Source organism: Ostrea edulis, chromosome 4 (assembly GCF_947568905.1).
Source record: "Ostrea edulis chromosome 4, xbOstEdul1.1, whole genome shotgun sequence".
Taxonomy (NCBI): Eukaryota; Metazoa; Mollusca; class Bivalvia; order Ostreida; family Ostreidae; genus Ostrea; species Ostrea edulis.
The window spans coordinates 62,452,287-62,466,111 of record NC_079167.1 but is presented as its reverse complement, the minus strand read 5'-3'; the positions used below and the strand labels follow the sequence as shown (position 1 = coordinate 62,466,111).

Here is a 13,825-nt window from a genome sequence, read left to right as displayed (position 1 = left end):
TCAGTACATAGCACCTTTCGTGGTATAAAACGGAAAAGCCATTTTTTGTTGCAGTTTTCGGCGACAAGAGGCAATGAATGCAGTCATGTCATACATGGTTTTTAAGCTGAATGATTGTACAATACAACGGTAGTAAATACATTAGCATCGCATATTCCTTGGAGGCTCAAAAGGCCGATATTCTCAGGGGATGCCATTCTGTGTCATTTGAAGCTAGGTACCTTGTGTTGTTATTAGTATACAGAGGTCATAAGTCATTTACAGAAACAAGTGCCTGTGGTGTGACCGGTCAACAGAGGATGCTTACTCCACCTAGTCACCTGATCCCACCTTTGGTATGTTCAGGGGTCCGTGTCTGTCCAATTTTTTTTCGGAGAAATTCATAAGAATATTGACATGAACTTGGAGAATATTGTGGGAACATTTTGAAAGTTTTAAGAGACATTTAGTACTGAGAATATTTTATTATGAGAAACCATTGAGTATTTTTATGAGAATTAATGAAATTGACAACACCAAAAGACCCAAGAAAAACGAAAACAAGTGCACATTAACAAATTTTATACACATGAAAAGAGCTGAAATTTGAACACTTGTTAAAAAGACAATGAGTAATACATGTATGGTGCAAACACAGTTGTTTAACCTGTTACAGTTGAAATATTGTTAAATGGTGTCAGTGGCGAATCTTTTAGTACTAATTCAAAAATATTTGATACAGTTCATTCCTTCATTGAAAAAAGTCGAAGATTCAGTATTTTTAAATATTCTTGTGCAAAATGTATGTAAATATGTACTCACTCAATACTTCACTGTAAAGCTAAACATACATGTACTTCTGAATCCAAAATATTGTATGTATCAATTGTTATATTCTTAACTTAACCGGCACATAGTCATATCCTCCCTTTTTATAATTGTTTATTTTTTCATTTATTTGTCTTCCTCTTCAATCGTTTGTTATATTTTCATGTACTATATTAATTTTATTTTGTCATAACTACCTTTGACCTATGGAAAGGGCTTATATAGGCATTGTGCCTGCTGCCTAATCCCATTTATGTATGTATTTTATATATATATATATATATATATATATATATATAAAGTAAAAAAAATAAAATCCAATACTCAAACTTTTTTTTTTTACTTTATTCTACCCCGATACCAAGAAAAAATAATTTATTATATATATATATATATATATATATATATATACATGAATAAAATACTGTTGAAATCGAAATTTTGTTAAAATTGTCATGATCTTGCTTTTGAGTATTTGGGGGAAAAATCAAAATGATGTGATCTTAAAAACAAATATGCAAACCATGCAAGTAAATCCAACAGAGATTTTGTTTCTTATCGGTTTTAACATTCTTCACTTTTCGCATATCGTGCTGTACTTATACATAGCTGTAATAATACTTTTTTCCAGAATTGTATTAATTTTATTAAATATTCCCTAATGATTTATGATATTTTTCTAACAGTTCCAGAAATAATTTCCTACCACTTTACAGTGATAAAAAAGCATGACAATAGATATTTTCTCTGATATCAAGAATATTGCATAAATAACAACTTTTAAGTGTCTGTCTGTAGAGTGCAAGACTCTTGAATTTATTATTGTCATATTCTTCAATTCATTCACTTGTACATCTACATATTATCAAATCAACCACATTTCGTCAAACTACATCATCTTGTTTAATTCATTCATATAACGGTAGTTAACATACATATCACAGTTATTGCAAATGGAAGAGCAGCACACCTCAAAAACACAGAATCTCTACTGTCAACTGACCTATTCAACTGAGTATTCATTTTATAGTAGTTTATGATATTGTTTTAAAGTACTGGGGAAAAGTTTACCTCTTCACCTGCAAAATTTCTAAATCATAAAATAACTAAACTTGTACTATCATTTAACAGTCTCGATAGTTAATTTCGACATGTGTATGCTACCCCTTTAAAGGAAAGCATTTATGACATCAATTGATAGAAAAAACGCACTCATATTCCTGGAAAGGGGTGTTGCTGGCCAGTCATTCACTAATATATTATAATATTCACTATTTCTGATTGATATACATGTATATATAAACTATACAGACCTACATGTATGATATAAAAATTTCACACAATGGATTTCGATGCATATATTGTTAGGCCGTTCTTGGCACACTGATTTTGACTACGGATAACTCCGTTTACCTGATCAGAATACAGGGCTCACGGCGGGTGTGACCGGAAGACAGGGGATGCTTACTCCTCCTAGGCACCTGGTCCAACCTCTGGTGTCTGGTGTGTCCAGGGGTCCGTGTTTGCCCAACTATCTACTTTGTAATGCTTATAGGAGTAATGAGATTGGTCACTGTTCGTTATCTTCACCTTTCATATCCTAAGAATCATGCTAACCGCTCTCCATTATTTTTAGTACTTTGATTTACAGCGCCAATGCTGTCTTCTAGGTCATATGAGAACGACCCGTTTTACTTTTATTGCAGAATGTTGGCAAAGGAATTCTTGTTACCTATATTAAACGCTTTAGGCTTGACTCAGAGCTGGGATCGAGAATCGAACCCGTGATCCCGGTTCCGAAGTGAGTGCCTTTACCACTACGCTACAGCGACCCGTATTAGATATTTCAGGAAACGTAGAAAAATTAAGGCCTTTATATGCACTTGATATATCAAATATCAGCGTATTGTAGATTTCCTGCCATAATCATGGAAGTTTCCTCAAGCTTGTCCTTGTCGGTACACCGTGTGCACGTTAGTAAGGAGACCAAAATAGAATTCTCACACTTTTTATCCACCCATTTTTGTTAAAATATAATTTTCAAAAAATTCTGGGTTTTTGTTTCTTTGTTCTTGTTTGGGACTAAAATATATTTAACTCAAACACGGTATGATGAAAAAAAGGTGCCACTTCCGAGTCTAAGCTTTCCTAGATTTATTATTTTTTTTGGTCAGAGGAATGAAACATCAAATAAAGTTTAGATATTTATATTCTAGAAGTTGATGGAACATTGAGATCAAGACCAATCATCCGTGACGTTTCCCGGGAGAGATAACCGCTCGTTCTCTAAAAGGCTAACCCTACTTCCACTCTGAAAATAGAAAAGGAACGAAATTCATTTCATATATCAAATCCTAGATATCAAAAGAGCAATTAATTGTTAAAAGAGAACGTATAGTTATTTCCTCTTTGAACTCACCAGTGTGTGTATGTGAAAACGAGATTATCATAGGGCATAGTTATGGAATAACGGCGGGAAATTTGTCCTCGACCAAGAAGTCAACAATGTATTGCCAAGAATTGAAAAAAAAATCTTAACAATTTACGATACTAGAATTTCGAAAGGGGTTGACCGCTGGCAGAACTACCTTTGCCAACACGTGTGTCAATTTCTTGTGGCATGCTTTTGTTGCTTACAGAATTTCATGTACTAAATAGTGATAACCCTCACACACGGGTCTACAAAACGATGAGAGCCCCCCTACCTGTTTGTAAACTTACTCGAGATTTTCTGAGGCTGCCCCCGGGTCCGATGTCACCGCTACCCTGTATACCACTGTCTGTCAAGTACACATGGAAATGAATTCTCCAAACTTTTTTGAAATACTGTGTTGTTCATTTCATTAGAAAATTTTCATACCTCGTCCTGGACATTTTGGTGGCTGAGACAGCATCTGGACATTTCCTGGAGACTACAAATATGTATACGTGTGCATTTGATTTACATTACAAATAAGACATGCACTTCATTTATATTCATTTCTACGTTTACCCTCTTTGTAATCAAAGTACTGTGATGATGTACATACTTCGTGAATTAAGTGTCTTCTTTCTATAATAAACACCAGAAAGAGTAAGTGTAATGAAATTGGCATGCACTATAGAAATAAACATTGATATACTATGCTCTCGCTTAAGTAACAAAAAGTTACTTAAATATATGGAATATCTAGAGAAGAAAATTAACGAACCGTAATCCTTGTCACGATAAAAAATAATAGACTCAGTTACTTTAATAATATTTACCTTGTTCTTTTGTATCATACGTAAGATAATCCGAGTCGTCTGCTTCATCGGTAATGGCTGAAAACATAACCCGTCCAATAAACAAGTTCCAATTAAACAACTTCCAGCAACATTTTAAAATACATATGTATTGATTGAAAATGGCGAAGCATATATGCTTCCATTTTCCAGACTCTGTACAACCAAACAAGTTAAAACTCTAATGATCAAAGCAAACCCAAATTCAGATTTCGAATCCAGTTTCTCAAATCTAAAGTATAAACTCAAAGATTAACAACCAAATACTAGTACCTGAGAAAGGCAAAGGTGGGATATTTGATTTATGTTAATCCAGATATTAGAAACCGCGAATCCATCAAACGGATGACAAGATACAATGTAATTTCGCCAAACAGAAAAGTTTCTAGTGAGATTGATTACATGTTTTACCGTTTACTTTCGTTAATCTGCACTTAAAATCTTCAGTTGGGTTTGTCATGAATTATCAAACACGACATAAAAATGTCTGTATCAGGTGTTTGTGATGTTTGATTTTAAATGTCTGTTTCAGGTGTTTGTGACGTTTGACTTTAAATGTCTGTATCTAGTTATTGTGACGTTTGATTTTAAATGTCTGTTTCAGGTGTTTGTGACGTTTGACTTTAAATGTCTGTATCTAGTTCTTGTGACGTTTGATTTTAAATGTCTGTATCGGGTGTTTGTGACGTTTGATTTTAAATGTCTGTATCAGGTGTTTGTGACGTTTGACTTTAAATGTCTGTATCTAGTTATAGTGACGTTTGATTTTAAATGTCTGTTTCAGGTGTTTGTGACGTTTGACTTTAAATGTCTGTATCTAGTTATTGTGACATTTGATTTTAAATGTCTGTATCGGGTGTTTGTGACGTTTGATTTTAAATGTCTGTATTGGGTTATTGTGACGTTTGTTTTAAATGTCTGTATCAGGTGTTTGTGACGTTTGATTTTACACATCTGTTTCGTGAATCTGCATTTCAAAACGGGATTTTTTAAAATTATCAAACAATGAAATCGTGTAAGTTAGTCATAACAAAACTTTTTCACCACTTTGAATTCATACTAAAACACCGATTCCGTGCATCATAGAATATCTGGATTCAGTTTCCAAAATCCGTGTACATTAAACTATAGCGTATTTAAAGTACTGATTGTGATTATTTTTCTGTTATGAATTTTTCATCCAACAAAACATACTTTCTTTTGGAATGTGTTTGAATTCAGTGGAATTTGTAGAGTGTGATACCTTGTTGCTATGACAATCATTTCACTGAAATTGTTAGTTGAATATTTTATCCCAGATATATTCTGATCAACAACTTTCTTATACCAGATTGGTTGTAACGTTTGAGCATACTGGCGAATTCAGCTGTCTTACATCAACTGATACAGTGTCACATAAATGCCATTGAAGGCTGACAGAGGATCAGAAATTTTATACTTTTTTAAAGAGTACACCGCATGTAAATATATCTATATGTATATCAGTCCACTTGAATTAAAGGCCCAGTTGACATTTTCTAGATAGGCCTACATGTATATGTATTTCAATCCACCTGAATTGAACATGCTTTTCTAGATATATCTTCAATCCACCTGGTTAAAATATTCTGTTGAGCTTTTCTAGATCTACACTGTCCTTGACGCGCATTTTTATGTTTTCTTTCCTTTTTTGAAATATAAGTCATGTCGCTAGGGATCGATATCTGACCCTTAATAAATACCCTATATGGAAGGAGGTGTCAACATTCAGGTCAGTTATGGTAATAGAGAGATAACTTATAGATATTATGTCCTCACCAACTTCTCTTTATGTACGTTATGTAACATTACGCAACATTTACTTTGGGGGAATCCCAGATGATATTAAGAATGTGACTTCAGTGATACGAGTAAACAATTACATAGCAAATATAATTTGATCATATGTCAATCATATATGATAAGAGATATTGTACGTGTCCATTTTATACAATGAATAAACAATGTATTGCGATATGACGTGGAATTAAGCCACGAGATGCATGATCATTAGAGCACATACATTATTTACCATTTTATATCAAGACTTTTTAACATCATAATGCTATGTTATATGCTGTCGGAATTCCTCAAATCAAATGAATTTTAAAATGATTTTGAAGATTATTATATCGATAAGTAGGCTACTTTTATAAGAAGTACTTTAATTTACAGCGTTACTAGTTCTACACTTCCTAAGCAAGTTGATAGCAGGAACTTAACTGATATGGACAACAGATCTACCATGCTCTATCGCATTGTACATAATATAAAAATTATATGCAGAACAATATTTTTAAAAATGCTTTAAATTCAGTCATTTCTTCCATATTACAGACAGCTTACGGAAGAACAATTCAGCTCCACCCCAGTTTTCTACGTACCTATTTCTTCATAATCTGTAACACTTTCAGTATTCTACAAGTATAGAGAAAATGTATGTAAAGATATTCGTCACTCTAATTGTTACAATCATCTTCAGTATCACTGTAAACGACATATACTGACCTGAATGGTCTCCGATAGAGACTTGTGACCTGCAAGAAACGCCAGCTGACTGGGGGTTTTACCGTCTTTATTTTTCATCACTTTAGCGGCCCTGTAGCCCGGAGATTTCATTAAAACATCGCATAAACCACATAAACCATATTTGGCAGCAAAATGAAGTATGGTTGGATATTCAGTCACTGACACATCTGCTAATAAAAACATAAAAATAAATCGATTAGATTGTAAATATACGTAACTATGGTCATTTGAATAGTTAGTTTGAATAAAAAGCATATCAAACACATCGCTAATCTGAGCAATTGCATTTCCAAACGCACCACATTAAATCTCAATCATGGACCCTACCCAGGCCATGGATCACTGTACTGTATGGCAATTCTTACATGTACATAACAATTTGGACTTAATTTACCCATATGGTCTTAGAGAAGAATGTTTTCAAAGAATTTTCTTGCATATTCCCATTTAAAATTCCAAGCCACATTTGTCGCCCCGTCCGGGTGCGTGGGCTCTTATTACATGACATAAACTTAAATTTATGTTATATCTACATGAAAATGCTTGCATACTGATTGGCAAACTACATCTGTGTGGTTTTTGAAGATTTTCAGCAACAAAAAATCTGTATATTCCAAGGTAAAAATCTTCCTGTTGTACATACCTTACCCAGGATCTCTTGGTTTTGACACACCTTAACCTTGTTTACACAGTGAGGCTTACCATACAAAGACTTTACAGATCTAAAGCACTAAGCATAGTTGCAGTGCTTTTTTGTCACCAGTTGGATTACTACTTTCGTTTTCGCATTTCCGGATAAACGCCACATATGAACTGTTTTTGAAAGCAAAATAACATGTCTACACGCTATATCAGATTGGGATCCCTGATATAAAATGCTAATTCAGTTTTGCAGCCATTGCTGTTAACCATATAGCTGATTGATATATATATATATTTTAGAACCTAACAGAAAGAGGACCAAAGAAGCCTTTTTAAAACGTAAATGATCTAATATCCATTTCTATCTTTAGTTAAGTTTGTGTTGGATTGAACATTCAGAACTGCTAGTAAAATACGAAAATCACGCCTTGTTAATGTAACCAAAGTAACCCCGTATAGTTCATGTAAATGTCAGAATCTACAGCACTTTCACTATTTCTCAATTATCTTCTCCTGGAGGGAGATATGATCCTTTAGCTAAACAAACTTAGACCCCCTTTCATCAAGAAAGCTTTTCTGCAAGTTGGGTTAAAAATGTATCTCCATTTTCTGAGAAAATGAAAATGTGAAAAGCTTACCCCCGATCACACATAAAGGCCGTTTCTTCTACAATCAAAACGTGGTCGAAAATGTGGCAAATCGTGAGTTTTCATAAGCGCAATATGATCGGGGTAGATCGGGGGATAAGCAGACAGACAGACGTTCGACAAAACTTGATTAGAAAAGCTCACAAGCCTTGGGCCCAGGTAAGCTAAACAAAAATTAAAAAGTGAAATTTAAAATCACAGGGACGTTCCACGGACGTTATTGTATAATCAAATTGGGATTCCGTTTCAGTGAAGAATAAAAATGTTTATTATAAACTGAATTTTTAATAGAAATTTACCGAACACTTTTGGATTTTCCTCATGATAATTTTATATGCCAAACATAGGAATTCTGTTGGTTTTAAAGCTTGTAAATTTTTCGCACAAAATCATATCCAGTGTCTCTGCGTTATTCGTATCCAATGTCGAACAGATAAAATCAACAGGATTAATGACGTCATCCATGAGATCAGACAGCAGTTGCATTTTGGAACGAATAATGAAAGATGTCCTCCCTAGAGATACGTTATCCACCAACACTTCCACTGCGATTTCCCCTTCCGACATTCCTAAAACCATTTGAGAATTTAAGAACGTGCCAATATGCAAATTACCTATGCGTCTTATAATTTGCGTGCATATGATATATTTCTCTTTTAGTGTAGGCATGTTTGACGGTAGTAGAAGTGAAATGTACCAGAGTAAAAATTATAAACTTTACATACGTTAAAGATGAAGATGAACAGAAATCAATCTCATAACTCCTATAAAAATACAAAACCAAGAGTAGGGCAAACAGGGACCCCTGGACACACCAGAAGTGGGGTCAGGTGCCTAGGAGGAGTAAGCATCCCCTATCAATCGGTCAAACCTGCCGTGAGTCCTATATCTCGATCGGATAAACGAACAGCTTCAATTGGTATGAAACACGTCAGACAGCATTTACGCAATGATAGGTTGTATTGGTTAATCATATCGTTTTAACGACCATAAATTTGCGAAATGTGGACTTTAAAAACGAGACTGTTGGAACCCTTTTAACATCAACTTATTTGTCAGTAGTCTGTCTTGAATTTTAAAAAAATGATCATATGCAGATTAAGCTCTTGCGTATCGAATCAGTTGTGAGACATAAAAACCATCTGCAGGTGATAATGGAATATTGCTACATAAATATGGGAAGCTGACGCTGGAGAAGCTGAACTCCTCCCGTTTGTCATAAAGTAGAGTTGTTAGTTTGTCGTTATCATCTATGTTCAATAAAATATCTAAGTACGAAGCAGATGTGGATGACTCTGTGTGGTCGTTTATTATGAGTTCACTGGGATATAACGAATCGACCTATGAAGGAATATAATTATCATCAATAGATAAAACGTCGTCGATGTATCTAATCATGGCGTTGAAGGCCACAGCAAGATATTTTTTCTTCGATCTCATGTAGAAGCTTTTGAATAAATCAATGCCTTGTATAACACATATAAGAATATATAACAGGTCAACTTATAAAGAAGCACAACTCGTGTCCATGGGAATTCCAACATACCTCATTACCAAAGACTACGAAGATATTGTCAAAGAGAAACTCCAGCATCTTTCTCACTTCAGAGTTCTTGTGCTTTGAATCAGAGTGGAGTTTTTCAAAGTCATTTTTGAATGACTGATCACAAAATATGAATACATCCTTTTTCCATTATTATGTAAGAAGCAACTCTCAATGATGTCAAAAATCCTGGTCTTAATCTATCGCGAGGAATGACCATGTAAAATATTTAAGTCATACGCTTTCTGGTCTTTAATTTATTGCGAGGAATGGCCATGTAGAGTATTGAACAATCATACGTTTTGATGATGTTGATTAGAAAAAATGTTTGTGATTTTAAATTAACTAAAAGGTCTTTAGAAGTTTTTTAAAAAAACACATTTGGTTTATATCACATTTTGTATATGTCGTGGCACAATACATTTGAAGTTTCTTCTTCATAGCAATTAATATTTTTGTAAGAAGAAAAGATAGGGGCTTGGTAAAATATTTACTGGATCTAGCGATATCGGGTTTTATGAAGTTTAGGAATTCATTATAGGTACAGTAACTCATTTATTCGACCCAATGACTTGGATATTGAATGTGTATAAAACTGAAGCTCGATTTTGAAGAATTTCATCTTCTGAAAGGGCAGTTGGAGTATAAGTACGATTACCAAAAGTTCTTTTAAAATACAATTGTAATAATGAGCCTTACGAAGACAAGGTTTGTTAACAGGAACCAAAACATATAATTATTCTTTTATCACTTTTTGTTTGCTAAAATGGGATTAGTATTTTTCAAATGAAAATATATCAATTCAATTCAATTGCGTATATCGAAATGCGATATATTTATTTTGAAAGCAATTATTTTATCATTTAAATCATGTTTTCAAATGAAATGAAAGGCAAGCAGAAGTCCGTTGTCATTCAACGGTAATATAAAGAAGTATATTTAAAAAAAACCGACATTGTGTAGGTTTCATAAAATCAATTTAAAGAGGTTGAACTTTTAATTTACCTTCCGAGTTGAATTTATAAGCGGTTTCGTTTAATTTTGATAATCGCACCGCTTTGGAAATACCCTGTTGGTTTCGTAAACACACGCTGATGTGGCTGTCATTGATTGGCTTTTTCAATGTGATAACTACCTCATCATTGGCCTGAAATATGAAATGAAAACATACATCATATCTTTAAATGTTTGACTGACCATTGTACATTTCAGTTCTGGTTAACAAAAAAAATTCTATAGGACAGATAATAGTATTTGGAAGCTAAGAATATTAATATCTGCACATCCATTCAAAACAGTAAAAAGTAGGCACTTGGATATGTCAAAAGCTGAACGGGTATGCACGTGCTGTAATGTATTAGAAGGCGACTACCATTTTGTTTTGACGTACTCACTGTATTTATTTAGATTTGAAATGCCATTTTATGGAAAAAATGACTGCTTCAGAACTTCAGACCCTCAACTGTCAAACTTATGCAATTACTAAATACCAATAATGTGAAAGAATTATTAAATTGTGTGTGTGTGTGTGTGTGTGTGCGTGCGTGCGTGCGTGCGTGCGTGCGTGCGTGTGTGTGTTGTAATAAGATATAACAGTATTAAACTTCTGCTAACGACACTTACTACAAACAAATTTTAAAATGATGAAAATATGTCACCGTATGAAATGTAGTTTATTCACACGATTTTTCAATTAAGTTCAAAACAGTGGGGAGTATTTGTATAGAGTTTTATAGAGAGGGGTGATGTTTTTCAACTTCCTAACATCATATAGAATTCAAAAGTTCCTTTTAATTTTTTGAAATTTTATCTTTGTACTTATCATAACCAAACTAAACCAAAACCTACATACACTGTACATGTATCAAACCATGCATCCTGGTTATAGCATTAAGTGTCCTTAATTGATTTTTAGAAATGTACGATACGCATATTATACTGAAAATCAATAAGTCTTTCAATTTGTACTAGCTAGATATTTTAGGAAGCAGTGGTTCATAAATATATGTAGAATATTATGTTATGCAGATATTTAATTTGTCTTCAATACAGCAAGTATTATTATTTACCAGGTATTACTTTCATAGTTATAACAATTGAAAATAGTAAAATTAGAATTTATGATGATGATGATGTCAAATTTCCCTAAAAAGAAACAAGAGATGTTTGTAAAACATATATGCCCCCCCCCCCCCATCGTGCAAAATCGAAAAGGGTTATACACACATCATTTATTTGATAGTAATAGCATCAGTGACCAGTCGACAGGGGATGCTTACTCCTCCTAGGCACCTGATCACACCTCTGGTGTGTCCAGGGGTCCGTCCGTGTTTGCCCAACTATCTATTTTGTATTGCTTATAGGAGTTATGAGATTGATCACTGCTTGTTATCTTCAACTTTCATCAATTCAAAATATTGAGCAGACAACATCTTCCTATGTCAAGAGTGGATTGACCATGTGACCTAAATCAATAGGGGTCATCTACTAATTATGTTGTACCAGTGTACCAAGTTTGGTATCAATCAAGCAAATAATTCTTAGAATATGGAGACAATATATTACTATGTCCAGTTTAACCCTTTACCTTTAACTATGTGACCTCAAAATCAATAAAGGTCATCTCCTGAAGATGTACCAGTGTACTAAGTTTGATGTCTGTCAAGCAAAGAGTTCTCAAGATATTGAACGGACAGTATATTCCTATGTCCAGTTTGACGCTTGACGTTTCACCATTTGAACTCAAAATCACTAAGGGTCATCTTCTTCTAAAGAATGGTTCTCAAGATATTGAGCGGACACCATGTGGTCTATCGACCGAACGACATACCGACTGACCGATAAGTGCAAAACAATATGCCCCTCTCCTTTGAAGGGTCCCATAAAAACAGAATTTGATCTTTTTAATACTTACTGTCCAAACCTCTTTTGGCGTTAGTTTGAAATTTACCAGCATTGGGACCTGAAAGGATTTTGTATCTGCCAAAGAAAATATCTGAAAACATGTCTGTTTAAATTCTTCGTCACTTTGACCAGTTCTGAAACATTTCCAACAAAGAGATTCTGGACACTGGTATTCAAGGACCCGCCTACTGTGAGTGTTTCCAATATCAACAGCATCATGATAGATCATAGCTTGACTGTTAGACTCTGATGCCATTTCCTTTAGGAAATGTTTTGGTCGAATCTCTAGTTCTTCTATCATTTCAGGAGTTAGAACAAGAACGAATGCTAGGCATTTCACTGGAGATTGCTTGTCACAGATGTTCTGCCTCCGAACTGTGTATTTGAATTTTTTCGATGACGCAAAAATCAAGTTACAAATGTTCTCACCATCGTCCGCAAAATAAAGAAGAACATGCTCGTCACCTGTGAAGTGAGATAGATATTTCTGAGAAGTAATCAATGCCATCAAAATTGTTTGTTAAAAAACCAACCTTTGCAATACAGAGTAGAAAATGTTTGTTAATTTGCTATCGATTTGCCATAAATCAAACCAATATGATTAAAAGTTCCACAGTTTTATGTTATAGATCTAACACCATAAATTCATAGAATACAATGTAGATCTACCAAAATAAATTTATATCTTAAGATAGTTCATGTCAATTAATGGAAAGAACCGAATAGTGAATGATAATGCTAGGTATATTTTTTCAACCTGTTCCCCTTTCATTTTTTTTTTCTCTTTTCCTAAAAGTAAACACACAAAAACTCCACACACTCTGTTTGCGATAAAATTGGAGAAAAAGTTAAAATGTGGAGTTACATGTATCTTATAGTGGACTTAAAATTACCGTCAACAAAGTCTCTCCTGGCAAAGCTAAAATCCACATTGCGAGATTGTGACATGAAGTTGTTTTCTCCTACATGCTGCTCTTTTGACAACTGATTGAATGTTTTAAAAAAAGAAATTAAATATAAGTAATACTCACGTTTTCTGTCCATTGTTTTCACTCAAAAGTACCACTACACTATTTCACGTGCACGTTCTGTTATTTATTAGATAGACAATCCGTCGGTTTATCACATTGTATTATCACAGATAACATTCAGGTATACTGATCCGGAAGTACTGTTGGATTATAATATGAATTCAATATTTTTTCTCAATGTGTATTAGAGAAGTCAACAAGTGTCCGGTTATCGGTCTAGCAGTTAGCCGGATGCTCGCCAAAACACCCTACAATCAGTATTTAGTTCCTCGAGAAGATAAAAATATCTGGTATTTTTCTGTTACATTTATTGTGAAATCAACTGTAGTTAATTAATTAAAGTGTAATTAGGGGATTAGTTAATTTGAGGTCGCGTACTCAAATGGACTTGTATTTGTTTATACCACAATTTGACCTTTTACCTGCATGTACAGACTATC

The 13,825-nt window shown here is 33.9% G+C and overlaps 1 pseudogene; it reads right to left on the bottom strand.

Moving 5' to 3' along the window:
- Positions 1–1,592: 1,592 nt before the first annotated feature.
- Positions 1,593–13,488, bottom strand: LOC125672082 (uncharacterized; annotated as a pseudogene).
- Between the last annotated feature and the right edge of the window lie 337 nt (positions 13,489–13,825).